The sequence below is a fragment of the Schistocerca piceifrons genome, chromosome 1 (assembly GCF_021461385.2).
Source record: "Schistocerca piceifrons isolate TAMUIC-IGC-003096 chromosome 1, iqSchPice1.1, whole genome shotgun sequence".
Taxonomy (NCBI): domain Eukaryota; kingdom Metazoa; phylum Arthropoda; class Insecta; order Orthoptera; family Acrididae; genus Schistocerca; species Schistocerca piceifrons.
The window spans coordinates 1,230,406,298-1,230,426,621 of NC_060138.1; positions in this window are offsets into that span (position 1 = coordinate 1,230,406,298).

The window sequence follows — 20,324 nt, forward strand, 5'->3', positions numbered from 1 at the left end:
CCCTACGGCCCCCGATCTCGCACCTTCCGACTTCCATCTGTTTGGCCCAGTGAAGGATGCACTCCGCTGGAAAGGGTATGTGTACGATGGAGAAGTTATTGATGCAGCAGACGTTGGCTCCAACGTTGACCAATAGAATTGTACCATGCTAGCATACATTCCCTGCCAGTAAGGTGACGTACGTCCGTCGCACTAAACGGAGATTATGTTGAAAGATAGGATTTTGTAGGCAAAAGAGTGAGGAAATGTTGAAAAATGGGGTTTTGTAGTGAAAAGAGTGGGGAAATATTGAAAAACAAGATTTTGTAGCCAAAAAGTGGGGAATAATACGATATATTCGAATCCTGAATAAAACCAACCTGCTTTCAGAATAAAAATGTGTTGCATTACTTATTGAATGCCCCTCGGAATGCACACTGTAAGCGACAAATACTGGACGCCATCCAGATACGGCGTCATTTGCAGCTACAATTTTTCAGAAGATGGCTACATATCCTACCACGTTCGGTTGCTGATTGGGGCTCAAAGATGGCTCTGCACCGACTTTATTAAGTACTTCGCAAAATAAACAGAGGCATTGTTTTGTAGCAAAAAAGACACCTTCGTCAGCTTCCCACGTCGGCTTACCTTGGCAGTCTCCATAACCTCTCCAGGGAGGACCGCATTTATTCTCCAAAAAAGGTCTCTGGGCTGCAATTATTTTGTACGCTGATTTTTTTTTTTTTTAAGTCGACAGTTGAGACAAATTACGTCATCTTTCGTTTCTCAAACCCTGTGCTCCCGCGCGTCAAATTTCCAGTAGTGTCCGTTCATTCGCTTGACACTTCCGTTTGTAAGACTGCAAAGACTTTTCAAATAATCGCTAACGGAATTTTGGCAGTTTGAGGAGATCGATTTTGTGGAATCTCGATTTATTACATGGTTTGTTTCATGCAAGTCGGAACCCATAAAACATCAAAGACTGTATTTCTAATATCGAGATTGCTAAAAGACTATGCTTGATCACAAAGTCTTGGAAAAAGATAATTTTCAAAACTGAAGTTGATCAACACAGGCTTCGAACCTCGTATTAGGAGACTTTCAGTGATTTGTTTTCACTGAGTAGGAGAACGCAGCAAGTGCCATAACCCTGTTTCCCACACACATCGGTCAGTGGAAGAGGAGTCAAAATAAGCGAACGCGTGCCTCGGTTTCTTCGTAGATGCTCAACCCTTTCTGAGAAAACCCTAGTCAAAGTTTTCGAGGTACTTTATGTGCCTTTTATCGCTGGATAATTTCAGCAGAAATGATGGCATAGTGGCTGGCGCCAGGGCTTCTCAGTTTTTATCTCTGTGTTCGAAACCCGATTTTTGTTATTACGTATTTGTTCATTATTTTACCCGTGTCCGTAGAAGGTTACTACTCGAATGTTTATCAAGTTAGCAGATAAGAGCGTTATATTAACTGAAAAAATACAACTGGGTTTCATAATAAGTGTCATACCATTATTACGGAATAAATGTATATTTCTTGTTTCAGGGATCACAACCTTTTTAAATTCTCTTCTTCTTATACCTCATGCTTATCATTTCTTATATTAATTCTTATGTTTTCTTCTTATGTTTACTCTTTAGAAAGGTTTCTTGCATTCCCTTGGATGACACTGATCTTAGAAAGATTAGAGCATAGAAATTCCGAACACCACGGAAATAACGCGAAAGCAGGTCTTCCATAGTGACATTTCGTCGTATGGTAGCTCACTCGGGGAACAAACATGGTTAACACTGCTAATGATTTCACACGTTGACAATAATTTAGCGGCAAACCACGTACAGAGTATAACAAATCACTTTACCGAAAACTGGCGCTTGCCATTGAGTATAAATCAAGATACACTTTAGGAATTTCACGGAAAACAATTTCATATAATTTTTTCATTTTTTCATTTATTTATTTTTAAATTCATTCACTAGATACACACTTTATAGAAGAATAAGAACAACGTTATTTCAATGTACATTGGAAACATTCGCGCAGTAACTTCAACAAACAAGATAGATAAACGAAAAACAATAATAAAAATAATAATCGGGTTTCGGTCACTGCGCGCAAAACTGTGAAGCCACGACGTTATCGAATGTGTTGAACTATTTTCTCGTTAAAAGGCACATATAGCGCCTCGAAAACTTTGACCGTCGTCTCCTCAGAAACGATGGAGTATCTGTGGATAAGCCGAGACACGCGTTCGTTTATTTTGACTCCTCTTCCACTGAGAGAAGTTTCTGGGAGATCGGATCACAGCACTTGGCATATTCTCCTTGTGAGTGTTTAAAGTAATATTTTAAGCCAGTTGTGTTTACGAAATGTAGGTGCAAACCAGTTAGCCAGTGAATGAATCTTTCAATTTGAGCTTTGTTATTTGAGAACACTTGTATTTGAATTATAGATGGATAAAACTTGATTAGTTGATAGATTCCTTTTGTTAGATTAGCTGAACAAACATGTTTGCTTATCATTATATACAATCCCTGTCAGTCTGCCCTCACTCTAGCCTTGACCTCTTAATAACGTGAAGATATGCCAGGAACGACACGTGGTTTGGTTTCCACTTTAAACCACACGTCGTCTTTCTCCAGTAGGATTTGGGGGGTAGGTCAGCGTCGCGCATTGTCCTGCTGGAACTGTTTGTTGTAATGCATAATGGGGATGAGTGGATGCATGTGTACAGAAAGGGTGCCTACGTACATGTCGCCTTTCAGAGTCGTCTCTAGATGTATCAGCACACGACCCACACCATCACAGATCCTTCACCAGCTCGAACAGGCTCCCCTACTGACATGCAGGGTCCATGGCTTCATGGGGTTGTCTCCGTAGTTGTGAACGTCCATCCCTTCGACACAATTTGAAACGAGACTCATCCAACGACGCAACATCTTTCCAGTCATGAACAGGCCAATGTCGGTGGTGACGGGCCCAGGCGAGGCGTAAAGCTTTGTGTCTTGCAGTCATCAAGGGTACACGAGCGGACCTTCGGCTCCGAAAGCATATATCGATGATGTTTCGTTGAATGGCTCTCACGATAACGCTTGTATATGGCCCAGCATTGAAATCTGCAGCAATTTGTACAAGGGTTGCACCTCTGTCACGCTGAACGATTCTCTTCTGTTGTCATTGGTCCCGTTCTTGCAGGATCTTTTTCCAGCCGCAGCGATGTTGGAGATTCGGTGTTTTACCAGGTTCCTGATGTTCACAGTACACCCGTGAGTTGGTCATACGGGAAAATCCCCAGTTCATCGCTACCTCGGAGATGCTGTGCCGCATTGCTCGTGCGTCGACTACATCACCACGTTCAAACTCACTCACATCTTGATAACCTGCCATTGTAGCAGCAGTATTCGATCTAATAACTGCGCCAGACACATGTCGTCTTATACAGGCGTTGCCGACCGCATTGCCGCGTTCTGCCTGTTTACGTATCTCTGTATTTGAATACGCATGCCTATATTGTTTTCTTTGGCGTTTCAGTGTGTAAAAGGCGGATAACCTACAGAACATTTTTGTTCTACATATACATCTACACGGATACTATGAAAATCACACTCAAGTGCCTAGAACAGGGTTCACTGAACTACATTCACAGTAATTATCTATTATTCCAATCTCAAGCAGCGCGTAGAAAAAACGAACACCTATATCTTTTCGTGCGAACTCTGAGTTACCTTATTTTATTATGATGATCGTTTCTCCCTATGTAGGTCAGCGTGAACAAAATATTTTCGCATGTGGAAGAGAAAGTTTTTAATTGATACTTCGTGAGAAGTTTCCGCAGCAATGAAAAACGCCTTTGTTTCAATGATGTTCAGCCCAAATCCTGTGTCATCTCTCCACTATTCCTCGGTAATATAAAACGTGCTGCTCTTTTTGAAATTTCTCGATGTATTCCGTTAATGCTGTCAGGTAAGGATCCCAGACCGCGAAGCAGTACTCCAAAAGAGGACGGACAAGCTTAGTGTAGGCTGTTGTCGCGTAACAAGCTAGTTACGCCACACTGAGAAGGGAGCCAAAAGGCACGCGTACACACACGCCGATTGGCGTCAAGTCTGGAACAGGACACGTTATGACTGCTATAAGGAATATACGTAGCTTTGGAATACACTTAACTTTATTCTTTGTTGGTTTACAACGTTCTTCTTGAGACATTTATATGATAACTCTCAAACTAGGTAAGGCTAATGGCGCCTTGCTAGGTCGTAGCCATGGACTTAGCAGAAGGCTATTCTAACTGTCTCTCGGCAAATGAGAGGAAGGCTTCGTCCGTATTGTCGCTAGCAATGTCGTCCGTACAACTGGGGCGAGTGCTCGTCCGTATCTCGAGACCTGCCTTGTGGTGGCGCTCGGTCTGCGATCACACAGTGGCGACACGCGGGTCCGACTTGTACTAAATGGACCGCGGCCGATTTAAGCTACCACCTAGCAAGTGTGGTGTCTGGCGGTGACACCACATTCCTCCCCCGCAAATCGGCGAACGGTCGTGTGATAAGGCTCCCGCCCGCCGTGGGGAAGACCCCATGTTGACGTATGCGATGAGGTGGGGAGTCTAACAACAGGCGAGGCTGTGCCACCCGCACCCGGCCATTCGGTCCGAGGGGAGCTAGGAAACGCCTGAAAACCTAGTCCAGGGTGCACGTCAACATGCGGTGTATGCGCCCGTAAAGAGACAGGAGGGGCCGAAGGGTCGACCTCCATTGCGTCGGGGTACCCGACGCGCGATGACGTCATGTGGTCCGGAGCGGGCAAGAGTTCCGTGGCGGAGGACGGCTGGTCACGGGAAGCGATCGGCGGCGCGTGACCCTGGGAGGCGCTGGGCGGCCGCAGCGAAGCGTCGAATGCGGGCGGCGCCGGCGGGAGAACAGGCGGTGGCGGCGGCGGCCGCGGCGGCGCGGCGCCATGGGGCAAAATGGAAGGCGTCGTCGGTAACACCTGGGGATGAGGCGAGCCAGTAGATGGGTCCCCAGGGCGCTGACCGGACGGCACCGTCGCTGAAAGCAGACGGGGAGCGGCAGAACCCGTGCGACGACAGAGGCGCAGCTGATTGAGATGCCGACGCACCTCACCAGAGGCCCCCAAAACCAAATACATCGCGCGGCCGAGGCAGCGAAGAATGCGCCCTGCGAGCCAACGCCGTGTTCCTCGATAGTTGCGATAGAATACAACGTCGCCTGGAGCAAAAGCAGGAGTCTGCCGCTGCACAGGAACCTGATGCGGCGGATGCAGCAAAGACATCAAGGTTCGATGAGGACGACCGTGGAGCGACTCAGCCGGCGAGCGACCATCTCGGGGCTGAGAGCGATACGAAGACAAAAAGAACAACAACACGTCCTCCCGAGAATGCGACTCTTTCAACTTCAACATCTGGGACTTGAAAGTCCGGACCAATCGTTCAGCGGCACCGTTTGACTGAGGCGAAAACAGCGCGGATGTCAGATGTTGAATACCATTGGCCTTGCAGAATGACTGAAATTCTGCGGACATGAATTGTGGGCCATTGTTGGAAACAATAGTCTGCGGAAGACCTTCACTGCAAAAGATAGCAGACAACGCTTGGATGGTGGCAGACGACGTCGTGGAAGACATCCGGACAACAAAAGGAAAATTACTGAAGGCATCTACGAGAACCAACCATCGAGCATTCCAGAACGGACCAGCAAAATCGATGTGCAAGTGTTGCCAAGGGGAAGTGGCTTTTGGCCATGCAAAGACTTTCCGCGGCGGTGCGGATTGTTGTTCGGCACACGCCATGCAAGAAGAACACATATTCGTAATCGCAGCATCGATTCCGAACCAAGTACAGTGCTGACGAGCAAGTTGTTTCGTTCGCACTATACCCCAATGTCCTTGGTGAAGAAGCCATAAAACAGAGGACTGTAACGAACGTGGGACCACGACTCGGGACTGATCATTATCAGAACGCAACAACAAAACACCACGTCGAACAAAAAGTCTCTCCTTGTGAGCAAAAAATCGGCGAACCAACGGATCCTCGATCCGAGACTTTGACAAAGGCCATTGCGTAGCAACAAAACGCAAGACGGTAACAAGGACAGGGTCAGCAGCGGTGGCTGTAGCTACACGACGAAAATCAATCGGAAACGATTCGACCACTTCAAATGAACATGCAAGCAAGTTCGGAAGAATCGAATGCTTTATCCTCAGCAACAGGCAAACGGGACAACGCATCGGCGTTTCCATGCTTAGCAGTGGACCGATACAAGATATCGTAGCGGTACTGCGAGAGGAAAATAGACCAGCGAATGAATTTCTGCGCTGTACACGGAGGTACAGGCTTGTTCGGATGAAAAAGTGATGTCAAAGGTTTGTGGTCTGTGATGATGGTAAAGTGACGACCATACAAGAAATCATGGAACTTAGTAACACCAAACACGAGAGCCAAAGCTTCTTTCTTTATCTGGGAATAATTTCTTTGCGCAGACGAGAGCAATTTGGACGCAAAGGCAATAGGGCGATCATGCGAGCCAACTTTGTGCGCAAGCACAGCACCGATCCCGAAATCCGATGCATCTACCATCAACAAAAGGGGTTTCTGGGGATCGAATGGCGTAAGGCAAGTATTAGGAAGCAACGCCGATTGCAACTGGCGAAAGGCGCGTTCGCATTCCGTCGTCCAGACGAACGGAACACCTGTACGGCGTAAGTGATGAAGCGGAGCTGAAAGAGAAGAGGCGTTGCGCACATTCACTCACACCTTGTGATTCCAAATCATTGAATGTTCTTGCGACCTCATCACGCAATGCGTGAGGAACATTGCGCGCTCTGAAAAATTTCGGTTGCGCGTGTACTGTCAGTTCCATATGTGCGTCATAGTTCTTAGCGCAACCAAGGCCCGGCGCAAAAATGTCTGCAAATTTTTCACACAGACGAGAAACACTGTCTGAAGGCACAGTTTGATTCACTGACAGGACCTGATTTACCATAGACATGTTAAACAACTGAAATAAATCTAAACCAAACGAGTTCACTGCAGTAGAAGAACGAAGAACGTAAAATGACACAAGTTTTGTTTGTCCCTTGTATTTTGCAAGAAGAGTGCACTGTCCTATCACAGGAATTTTCTGTCCTGAATAACTTTTTAACTGAACAGTTGCGGCACGCAACGGAGGTTTGCCCAGTTGTTTGTACGTGTCGTGATTGAGCAATGAAACTGCAGCTCCGGTATCGAGCTGGAATGGTATGACCTTGCCATTAATGTCCAAATCTACAAAAAGTTTATTGTCCTGCTGACGACAAGAGCGACTGTTTTGTGCAATTGGAACAGACACTTGTACAGAATGACTTGCTAATTGACGTGATTTCTGGCGACGTCGACGCACACTTTTTGTGGGACGAACACAGTCACTGATAGAGAAAGTGGCACCGGACGGGGTGGAAGTAACTACATGAATGTCCATGGGCGAAGGTCCACGAGCCCGAGTGTCCTTGGTTCGATTCCGGCGCGAAGCAAAGGGCCTGGAATGGTTGTGATTGTCTGATCTGAACTTTTTCTGGCAAACACTTTGAACATGTCCTTTCCTATTACAGAAAAAGCAAATAGCTTGGCGTGACGGGCAATGTTCACGCGAATGTCTAGTAGCACACCGCGGGCATGATTTCACTGCATTTGTGGGCTGGCGCGGCACACCTGGTTTAGAGCGCGGCGGCAGCTGCGTCGAAGTGCGCGAGGGCAGGTGACCGGGCCGCGCAGCTCGTCCGGCGGGCCGGTTAATGTTACACACTGCTGGCGAAGTTTCAAAAGATTCCTGAGCACAGTCAAGTGTGTCTTGTCTATCCAATATGTCTATCACTTGTTGAAGGGAGGGATTAACTAGTTTCAAAATTTGCTCCCGTATACGAACATCAGAAACGTTCTGTGCTATTGCATCACGCACCATTGTATCTGAATAAGAAAGTCCACAGGTACATTCAAATGCACAGTCCCTAGTAAGTCCTTGCAATGTTGCTACCCACTCCCTATTAGTTTGACCGGCCGTACATTTTGTACGAAAAAACGTATACCGTTTTGCAACCACATTAACTGTTTCCTTGAAATAGGCATCTAAAGCAGACAAAATTTCTTCGTAGGACAGAGTTGCTACGTCGCGTCGGGGAAACAATTTCACTATCACACGGTAGGTGGACACACCGACACAAGAAAGCAAAAATGGCTGCCGCTCATTACCTTGAATTCTGTAGGCGGCTAGATGAAATCCGAACTCTCGGGACCATTCAGTCCAAGATTCTTGCGCTGGATCGTAGTGCCTAAAAGGCGGTGCAACTGCGAGTTGTGGCTGCGGTAGTGGTGAAGCGGCGGCTGCCGCATCGGTTTGAATGGCACGTTGACCCTGGACGAGCTGTCCAAGGGCATCCAATAACGCCTGCGTCTGCTGATTCTGCAAGCGATAAAATTCGGACAGTACATCTGGAGATTGTGGCGAAGCCATGACACAAATAAATCAGAGCAAAGCAAGTAGAAAGAACACGATCCTGTAATCCTCTTTGAATCCCATCCTCGTCGCCAATCTGTTGTGGCATAACAAGCTAGTTATGCCACACTGAGAAGGGAGCCGAAAGGCACGCGTACACACACGCCGACTGGCGTCAAGTCTGGAACAGGATACGTTATGACTGCTATAAAGAATGTACGTAGCTTTGGAATATACTTAACTCTATTCTTTGTTGGTTTACAACGTTCTTCTTGAGACATTTATACGATAACTCTCAAACTAGGTAAGGCTAATGGCGCCTTGCTAGGTCATAGCCATGGACTTAGCAGAAGGCTATTCTAACTGTCTCTCGGCAAATGAGAGGAAGGCTTCGTCCGTATTGTCGCTAGCAATGTCGTCCGTACAACTGGGGCGAGTGCTCGTCCGTATCTCGAGACCTGCCTTGTGGTGGCGCTCGGTCTGCGATCACACAGTGGCGACACGCGGGTCCGACTTGTACTAAATGGACCGCGGCCGATTTAAGCTACCACCTAGCAAGTGTGGTGTCTGGCGGTGACACCACATAGGCAGCCCCTTTCGTAGATCCGTTGCATCTTGTAAGTGTTCTGCCAATAAAACACAGTCTTTGGTTTGCCTTCACCACAACATTTTGTATGTATTCTTTCCAATTTATGTTGTTCATAATTGTATTGCTTAGGTAATTAGTTGATTTTACGGTCTTTAGATTTGAGATTTGTCTGATTTATCGATTAACTGAAGTTTAACGGATTCCTTCTAGCACTCAAGTGGATGACCTGACAGTTTTCATTATTTGGGGTCAACTGGCAATTCTTGCACCATACAGATATGTTTTCTAAATCATTTGCAATTTATTTTGATCTTCGGATGACTTTGTTTGCAGTTGATGCTGCAAACAATATAAGCTGGATGCTCAGATTGTCTCCTAAATCGTTTATATAGATAAGGAACAGTAAAGGGCCTATAACACTACCTTGTGGAAAGCGAGAAATCACTTATGTTTTACTCGACGACTTTCCGTCAGTTACTGTGACCTCTCTGACAGGAAATCACAATTCCAGTCACATAACTGAGACGATATTCCATAAGCACGCAATTTCACTACGAGTCGCTTGTGTGGTACAGTGTCAAAAGCCTTCCGGAAATCCAGAAATACGGAATCGATCAGAAATCCCTTGTCAGTAGCACTCAACACTTCATGTTAATAAAGCTCTAGTTGTGTTTCACAGGAACGATGTTTTCTAAAGCCATGTTGACTGTGTGTCAGTAGACCGTTTTCTTCGAGGTAATTCATAATGTTCGAAGACAATAAATGTTCTACAATCCTGCTGCATATCGACGTTAACGATATGGGCCTGTAATTTAATGGGTTACTCCTACTACCTTTCTTGAATATTGGTGTGACCTGTGCAACTTTCCAGTCTTTGGGTACGGATCTTTCGTCGAGCGAACGGTTGTATATGATTGTTAAGTATGGAGAAAATGCATCAGCATACTCCGAAAGGAACCTATTTGGTATACAGTCTGGACCAGAAGACTTGCTTTTATTAAGTGATTTAAGTTGCTTCATTACTCCGAGGATATTTACTTCTGCGATACTTATGTTGGCAGCTGTTCTCGATTCGGCTTCTAGAATATTTACTTCGTCTTGTTTTGTGATGGCATTTCGGAATGCAGTGTTTAGTAACTCTGCTTTGTCAGCACTGTCTTCGCTAATATCTCCATTGCTATCGCGCAGAGAAGGCATTGATTGTTTCTTGCCGCTAACATACTTCACATACGACGAGAATGTCTTTGGATTTTCTGCCAGGTTTCGAGACAAGTTTCGTTGTGGAAACTGTTATAGGCATCTCGCATTGATGTCCGCGCTAAATTTCGAGTTTCTGTAAAAGATCGCCAATCTAGGGGATTTTGCATCTGTTTAAATTTGGCATGTTGGTTTCGTTGTCTCTGCAACATTGTTCCAACCCGTTTTGTGTACCAAGGAGGATCAGCTCCATCGTTTGTTAATTTATTTGGTATAAATATCTCAATTGCCATTTTTTTAATTTAAGCCACATCTGGTCTACACCTATATTATTAATTTGGAATGATTGGAGATTGTATCTCAGGAAGGCTTCAAGCGAATGTTTATCTGCCTCTTTATACATGAGTAACTATGGTTCCCGTCAGTTTGTCCATCGATGGGAAAACATGTCGCACTTAAGGATGAATATCTGGAGAAGGAATACCACCTCGACTTTTTGAAGTGGTAATAAAACTATGAATACGGCACGAAGTAATTACATTTCTGCTGTCAAGTAGGACAATGAAAGTTTGCTCTTGTAGCTGTGACGTAATAAGAGATCACATGGCTTGGTAGAGTAATGTCTCTGAAGTTTAATACCGACAACGGGACCGCACAAACTTCCCCTCGCCGATGTGATTCATATTGCGGGAGTTTGTAGGTCTCGTCTAGGACTTCAGCGTATCTAAACAGGGAGGCACAACTCTCAACCGTATCGACAAAATCGAGTTTGAAAATTTTAGGCATTCTTATATACTTTGTAGGGCCGCTAACATTGAAGATACCCACAACTGAGCGAGTAAGCCCTTAGTTTCATAAGCACGAACTCTCGAGATTGAATCTTGCTGCCAGTACTACATGTTTACGAACTGTCTGCACCAATATTTGGTGATGTACTTCGATATGCGTGGTTCGCCACTAAGTTATCACGATCATGAATCGTTTATGAATTTAAACTAAGTTTAATTCGCAGGATACACCTGAAAAAAAAAAATGCACATGAAAACAATTCGGCGTTCGTTACATGTGCTGTATGTCTCAGTAATTGTCGTTTTCCATGGTTCGACGACCAGTGTCATCCTGATTTGTGCACTACTCCACAAGGTACACATTGTACTTGTCACAAACATAGATAAAAAATATAAAACCGAGTGAGGTGGCGTAGTGGTTAACACACTGGACTAGCATTAGGGATGACGACGGTTCAATCCCGCGTCCGGACATCCTGATTTAGGTTTTCCGCTATTTCCCTAAATTGTTCCAGGTAAATGCCGGGATGGTTCCTTTGAAAGGGCACGGCTGACGTCCTTCCCCATCCTCCTCTAATCCGATGAGACCGATGACCTCGCTGTTTGGTCTCCTCACCCAAACAATCCGAACCCAACACAAACCCAATAATATAAATAAAATCAATAGACTGATTTGATTGAAAGTGGACATATATTTTTATCTCCAATCTCCTTAAGAAGGAAAAAAGCTTGTTCTTTTTTCTTCAGGATAAAGACTACGGATATAGTAAATGAATGCTTAAGTATTGCTGTTTGCACGGTCGTAATAAATCTTGTAATGTTGATGCATTGATTTGTTCTGAAAATGGTGCTGATATTCAAGACAATAAAAGAGGGTTAAAAACTGTGAGCTATCTAGGGAAGTTAACCTTGCATTACTGAGCAACTGTTTCACCAGGTATCCAGTCTAGCTTACCAAATTACCAACCAGACTACATTAATTATAATCTTTTAATAGTCATCTTATGACAACTGGTGATATATATATATATATATATATATATATATATATATATATATATATATATATATATGAGAATTTAAACAAAAAGAAATAAATAAGTTTATATTTGGACATTTATTTTTAACATTGATCATTGTTCTGTTTAAAATTTCAGTATATTAAACTTGATTCATAACTAAACTGGTGCCTTATTTAGGATTGTGAAAATGTGAGTTTGTAATCTTACGGAACACATCAAATATGGAGCCAAGATTGGGAGACTGCATACAACACTGCATTCATTAAATAACACACGAAGAACGTTGAAACATATGCAAGAGGAAATTAACCACAACCAACCGATTCAATTTTCACCCAAAGAAGTTACATTCGTAGTGCAATCCCGTCCATCATGAAATTACCACACACTGGTATACTAAATTCATACTAACTCTCTGTGAAATCTTCCTGAAAAGAATAGCTGAGGGGTTAATTTGATGATTATACAACATGATTCACGTGGTCAACTTGATTTACACAAAGAGCGTAACTCCACAATAATTTTGATAACTAAAATAAATTACATCGAAACACAATTTACAGAAGAAAAACCTCGAACTGGTTACTATCATCTCACTATTAATCTGATGGGTCAAACAATTGTATAAGCACATGGTACTGGTCTCGCAAAGTACACCCCACGTGGGTTGAACATAAAGAAATGTTGTTATATTGAAAAATATTGTCAAGACAAGATGTTATAATCTCACGCACATTCGCATTTAAGATTGATGATCTTAGTTAGAGTTACGGATCTTCAACACGTGGTTCCACTTTACTCACAAAGTAGTGACAAAGCAACTACTGGAAGATATTCTGAACTTCACACTCGAATTACACTGTAGTGCAATTTAAGATAACATTAGATATTTTAGATCTAAACCTGAAATAAAGGTGATTAAATTTTCAGTTAGGCTGAACTCAAGAAATTCATTGTCCTACAGACTTAGCAGAGACGCGCTTAGCTGGAGATCTTACCACTTCAGACGCTTGCCACGGACAGACTCTGTTGGCCTCTACCAAGCGTGCTTCCAGATACAAAACAAAGTGGCCAAAGAGGCAGCTTCCTATACCAACATGACAAGGGACAGACAGGACCATACTAAGAATAGAAACCTCTTTGCTATTAGAAAGCATAGCTACCTGTCCAGACGTTGGTCCTACTGTTCTCTAGCATACAGGCTTGTCTGCTACCATCAAGCATGCATCTAGAAATACATTTTCTCATTCATCCTTTCACACAAAAGGGAAGGGGGATGACAGTATCTTATCATATACAGTATATAAAAGAAAGCAGATGTAGGTTCCATATGAGACTGTGTGACATGAATTACATATAAACTGTGTTTTAAAGAGTAGTAGTGTGACAGATCGTTCTTGATTATGTGTAAAAGTAACACATTCCACTGCTCAGTCTCCTCTCAGATAGTCAAAAACACCACAGTAAATTTAGAAGTGGAATGTATGCCGTAAATGACAACAGATTTAAGAAATTAACATGAAAGGAATCCAACAGAGACCTTTCAATCTGTTGTTAGAATTACGTGGGAATGAAAAAAAAAGGAACTATCGCCAGGCGAGATTTGATATAATGACCTCACATTAGGAAACCAACCACTCAAGCACTTTTTTTTTATTTTTTATTTTTTTTAATTTTTTATCCGGTTACACGTATTTTTCCCATTATATCAATTGTAATATAAATAGTAAAGAAAATGACTGTGTTAGGAATAAAAATAGACTGACGAACGGGACTCTATCCAGCGATTACGTGGCTTGAAGCACTCGGCTGCGGACTATTTGAATCCCACCACCCCTACAAAGTATATGAGCAAACAAAAAATTATCAAACTCTATATTCTCGAAAACGGTTGAGAGTGGCATCATCCTGTTTACATACGTTGAAGTCGTAGTCGTGCCCTATACACCTGTCAATATGAATCAAATCGTTGGGGGAAAGTTCGTACGGTCCATTTGTGAGCTCTCTGAATCTGACGGAGGAGACTGTCGCAGTGCCGCACACTAGCGCCAGGGCGCAGCACAGGTGGGCACAGTACGTGCGGTCGCCGCGAGAGGCAGGGCAGCAGTCAAAGTTGAGGCGTCGCGTCGCACCGGGGGAGTGGAAGCTCTCTGCGAGTATTGGGTGAGCAACTTTGGCGCCGCCATAACGCGATCCGTATCGCACGGAGGCGAAGTGGGGCTCATCCGCGGCTAATAACGTTAGCAGGGGCTGGCCCGCTAATGAAGCCCTTGTCGCGCTGAAGGGACTAGCCGGGAGAATTAGCCTCTCCGGCGGCCCTGTAGCAAGAAGCTCCGCCACTTGTTGCCACTCCGGTCGTGGGGCGGCTCGGCTCGGCGCCAGTGAGCAGACAGGAAAGACTCAGTCAGCCTCTCTGCCAGCATCCCACCAGTTGAACGGGCTGGCTTTAGACCTAAAAGGAGCTGCAGCGACCAGGTACTAGCAGTAACCACACATATCGAAAGGGGCTTTGAAGAAAAGGAAAAAATTCCACAGCTGCATTTATTGATCTATTGTCTGCATATGACAGTACGGAGACAAGGAAATTCCTATGCATCATACCTTGTAAAAAACTGGCCACACTACTCAACAACATGCTGCAAACAGACACTTCGAAGTACACCTTAGTGGCAAGAAAAGTCGCAAGAACGAACTCAACGATGGCCTTCCTCAAGGATCAGTTATTTCGCCTGTGCTCTTCAATACGTACATACCTGACCTGCCAAACACCCACTCTAAAAAGTTCATGCACGCCGACGACGTATGTTTAATTAGCCAATCTGTCGACTTATCAGAAATTACTCTTGAAAACGACCTGAAAAACGACGGATGAATATTTCTAAGTATGAGGACTTAAACCCAGCACCATTAAGACAAAAACAGCCTGCTTTCACCTAAACAACGAGCAGACACACTACACACCAAGAATCGCTTTCAGGAACCAAATGTTGAGATACATTCCTCAACTAAAATGCTTGGGAGTAACGATTGACTCTCACCTTCAGAGCCCACCTGGAGAGCCGGCCGGAGTGGCAGAGCGGTTCTAGGCGCTACAGTCTGGAACCGCAAGAGCGCAACGGTCGCAGGTTCGAATCCTGGCTCGGGCATTGATATGTGTGATGTTGCCGAAAGAAGCTGAAGAGTTCAGTAGCTGTGCAGCACACAGCTTCTGCGCAGCAGTTATGAACTGTGATTTCGAACACAAAGAAGTCAGAATACGGCAACATGAAGCAAGGAATACATGTCTTCAAGAGTGCCACAACATGAGCAAACGTGATATAATATTGAATGAAATGTGATGTATGTCAGAGTGTTAACCGCAGACGACAGTGGAGAACATTAAAAAGAAAATCAAAAGCCTGCTTTCAGTGGACTGCCAAAAAGGATGTGCTCTTCAGCAGTCAAAGTGAAGTGGTACTGGCAGTGGAGACTTTAATTTTTTTTGACAGACTTAGTTTTTTGGGTGTGTGCTTCACACCAAAGATCGTCGTGTGTAATGTACGTTCAAGTAAGCTGGGATTTATGGTTCCACCAGTGGCAAGGAATCTTAGAGTAAACCTGCATTTCTCATCAAAGTGTCCTCCTTCGCTTTACTTCCAATCGCACAGGTTCCAGTAGGAATTAGTAACTATAAGCACTCACGCTCATAACTTCGAAACGTTATTCGTCCTCTAAAAGATTTTCTTCCTAAAGAGATGTTAACCTCCCTCTCTCCTCTCGTCTAAATATGCAGTTTTTGCACCTGCAGTTGGCGTTTACCGTTTTCATGTTGTTCTCTGTCGTGGCACATAATGCAGCGCCACAGAGAAAGCAAGAACTGCAGATTTCTTTTTAGCAGTGGATGCCAGCTGTGATTGCTATCTCTCTACACTGCATGATCACGCAACATTGACTGTCTTACACGTTCAAGAATCCGAGGTTTTTGACGTACAGTTCCTCCGTGGATGCGGTAATGCTAGCAATTAACTCCATGTTAGATCGGCTGGAGTCTCGTAGATTCTTCACATGCTCCCAAAAAAATAAATCTATTGGTATCATGTCCGGTGATAAAACTTGGTTACTGAACAGAACCATAGTGACAAGTCTGTTGTTGTCCACACTGTATATCAGTATGGTTTCCGACACTGAGTGCAGTGTGTGCCGGCCTCGCTGTAAGCTGATGCAGTACATGTTGAACGAATTCTCAGCAGTCCATTTTTAAGAACTGTGGCCGGACACGTCGAAAGAAGGGATACAAAGACAACTAACAAGGGGAGGCCGCCAATTGTGAAATTCAGATTCGATTCATACTGCGCATAATAAAAGCTCATGGCCAGAGGTGTAATGTGGCAAAGCACCAAGATGCACTTCTCACCCGTTGTCGAGAACATCGACAGTTAAAAGAAGCCGTTGCGGTGAAATACACTCTAGATTAATGATTTTCTACAGCGTGGTGGCGCAGCGGTAAGCGCTCGGGTTCGTAATCCGAAGGTCGCCCGATCGAATCTCGCGCCATGCAAAATTTTTTTATTATTAGTTTTTTTGCAATTCAAATATATATATATATATATATATATATATATATATATATATATATATATATACTATTAATGAATTGCTTATGCATGTTGGTGAAGGCGGATCGCTCTCCAATTGTACCGCCTCCATTTTTCCGTTTGTTTAACAGGGTGTACCAAAGCTGTCCCGTCCGCACTTATTTTCGACGATGTTATAAGTTGCGCTAGGGACCGCATCTACCTTCTTTCGAAGTTAGCAGGCAACTACGCTGTTATGCGGCGGTTCGTTTCGGCCCATTCAACATCTGTCGTTCAAGTGAAACGAGCGAGTAACGGAGTTTATATTTCATACCTGCCACAGCAAGTTTGTGTTCGTGGGGTCTCTATTCTAATTCGAACGTTTGACTTACGCTATACCTATTCGTTTCTACGTCTTCCGTTAACTATACGTGGTTAACATTATGAAGACAATTAATAACATTTGTGAAATACAACTTTGTTTGCGGAAAACATAATGATGTTCGAAGTCGCCAGTATTTCCACGACAAACGACTTTCAACAACTTATTACATGCATAATTGTTGCAACTGATTGTCGGGAATTATATATATATATAAATTACAAAAAACAAATACTAAAAAAAAAGTTGCATGGACCAATATTCGATCCGGCGACCTTCGGATTACGAACCCGAGCGCTTACCGCTGCACCACCACGCTGTAGAAAACTATTAACCGTAGAGAGTATTTCAGCGCAACGGTTTCTTTTAACTGTCGATTTTCTCGACAACGGCTGAGAAGTGCATCTTGGTGCTTTGCTACATTCCACCTCTGGCCATGAGCTTTTATTATGCGCAGTATGAATCGGATCTGAATTTCACAATTGGCGGCCTCCCCTTGTAAGAGTAAGATAGGAAACGAGCTGGAATTACTTTGTAGCCAGCTGCTGGAGACCAGTGCTTCATTTTACCAAAATATTGAGAAAATATGAGTGAACAGTTTCAACAACCTCCGAAATTCTGTCGTTGAAGTTTGAATTCACTCTGTATTCACGATCTAATCAAAAGTATCCAGACATCTGTTAATGACCGTTAATATAGGGTGTATCCACACTTCGCCTGTACGACGGCTGAGACTCTGCTAGGGGCCTCCCAATGACGTGTCTGTCGAGGAATGACAGCTCATAGTTCCTCAAGAGCCGAAACAAAAGAAAATAATGATATTGGACGCTGGTGTCTGAAGCGAAGTCGACATTCTATCTCATCCCCAATTGGGTTCATGTCTGGACTCAGTAATGTCAACGCCAATATTTTGTATCACTGGTGTACGCGACAGTGCTCTCGATTTATGAAGAGATGAATATTTTTCCAGAAATGACTTTTAAGCCTGTATGTGAAAACGCTAAAGAAATGTCTTATTATTATATTGTGAAACATAAATAATTTCCAACAATAATGTTTTATTATATTTATAACCAGTTTTCTACAAAGAGTAATCGTGTAAGGTAATACCACTAAAAGAATGTATTGGTATTGTATTGTCTGTGAAATTTTATTTCTTCTTTTGTTCTCTATGATGTATGAAGCGGCTGAGATCGAAGAGAAGCTGAGGTCTGTTCTTTTAAATATTGTAAAAAGTACTTGTAAGTGAGTAAAGAGATATAACGTACACTTTACTAAATGGAATCCTAGTGTACGGACTTTTATTTGTAACTGGATAACGTACTATGATTGTTTTAAGTTCGGTGTCCGCAGCAAAAAGGAAAGCTGCCATAAGCGCCTTGTTGATAACTGGTGAATAATATTGATATTGTGAACAGTCAGAACAGTGTCGGATTCTAACATTTAATCCAGCATAAAGCGAAAGGTTGATGTTACTGATTTTCTATGAAAAATTACGTTGGTGAAAGTAGCCAGTCCAGGCAGTGTTTTGTCTGCCGCCATTACGTGACCCTATGAAGCGGCAATTTCAAACTGCATAAATAATTAGAAATTAATTCTTTCGATCGATATTACAATATTTGAACTCCGAGGACAAGAACCCACAGAAAGTTATTATTTTTCTATTCTAACAGTGAAAATAACATTCAGTAGAACAATCTTAGACTTTACGTAAATGAAATAATTTTTATGGCTGGTGCGTAAGATTAAATTATCTCACAGTAATTTATCAGTGACTTTAAATAAAAGTATTTACGACATTAGTGTTGTTATGGGAAGAGGTTGTGGTGTGATATATTAATGATTTGGTGCACACATTTTAATGTCACTTTCTGAATTACTGAAACAGCATTTCAGTATTTATTTGTAGCGATAAGGTATGACAAAATAATTCATTATAGTCGGGCTCAGCAGCACATAAATAAGAATTATCAGAGATTATTTCTTTCTTTCAAATAATACTGTTACAAAACTTCTTGGCAGATTAAAACTGTGTGCCGGACCGAGACTCGAACTCGGGACCTTTGCCTTTCGCGGGCAAATGCTCTACCACCTAAGCTACCCAAGCACGACTCACTCCCCGTCCTCCCAGCTGTACTTCTGCCACTACCTCGTCTCCTACTTTCCATACTTTACAGAAGCTCTCCTGCGAACCTTGCAGAACTAGCACTCCTGAAAGAAAGGATACTGCGGAGACGTGGCTTAGCCACAGCCTTGGGATGTTTCCAGAATGAGATACTCACTCTGCAGCGGACTGTGCGCTGATATGAAACTCTACAATCTGGAAAGTAGGAGACGAGGTACTGGCAGAAGTAAAGCTGTGAGGAGGCGGCGTGAGTCGTGCTTGGGTAGCTCAGATGGTTAGCCGGCACGGTACCTCAGCGTGTTAGAGCCGGCTGGCCTCTGTAATAAAAAACTGAGTGGAAGGATCAACAAACGAACTAGAACGGATGTCATGTGACGTCCGAAACGACCAAACACAACGATCGACAACGAACCGGCCGGCACGGTAGCTCAGCGTGTTCGGTCAGAGGGTTAGCTACCCTCTGTAATAAAAAAACTGAGTGAACGGATCAACGAACAACTCGAACGGGTGTCACGAGACGTCCGCCCCGAACATACACAACGAACAGAATTGAACAAAATGAGATAAAAATAAATAAATAGAAATGCTAGAGCACTTGCCCGCGGAAGGCAAAGGTCCCGAGTTCGAGTGTCGGTCCGGCACAGAGTTTTAATCTGCCAGGAAGTTTCATATCAGCGCACACTCCGCTGAAGAGTGAAAATCTCATTCTGAATACTGTTATTTTAGCTGCTACATTTTCATACGTTTTACAATAACACATACACACCACCACAACAGCTTTAAACAGTACAAAACCCATTACAACTCGTGGCAGGCCAGTGCATTTCGGAATGTTATTGTCCACAAACCATTGTCACACAGATGCAGCTTTTGACAGGTGATTTGTAACGCCGGTACGAACAAACATCATCTGCCAACAGTTCCTCTACTTTTGGAAATTTGTGATAAATTCCTGTGGGACCAAACTGCTGAGGTCACCGGTCCCTAGGCTTACACACCACTTAATCTAACTTAAATTAACTTACGTTAGAAACAACACACACACATGTGCGCGAGGGAGGACACGAAAGTCCGACGGAGGGTGCCGCGCGAACCGTGGCAAGGCGCCTAAGACCGCATGGCTACCCCGCGCGGCGTTCCTCCACTCTGCGCAGTACTCAAATGTGGTAAAATGTTTTCATATCCTTCTGCATTGTGTTTTCTGAAGCGCAA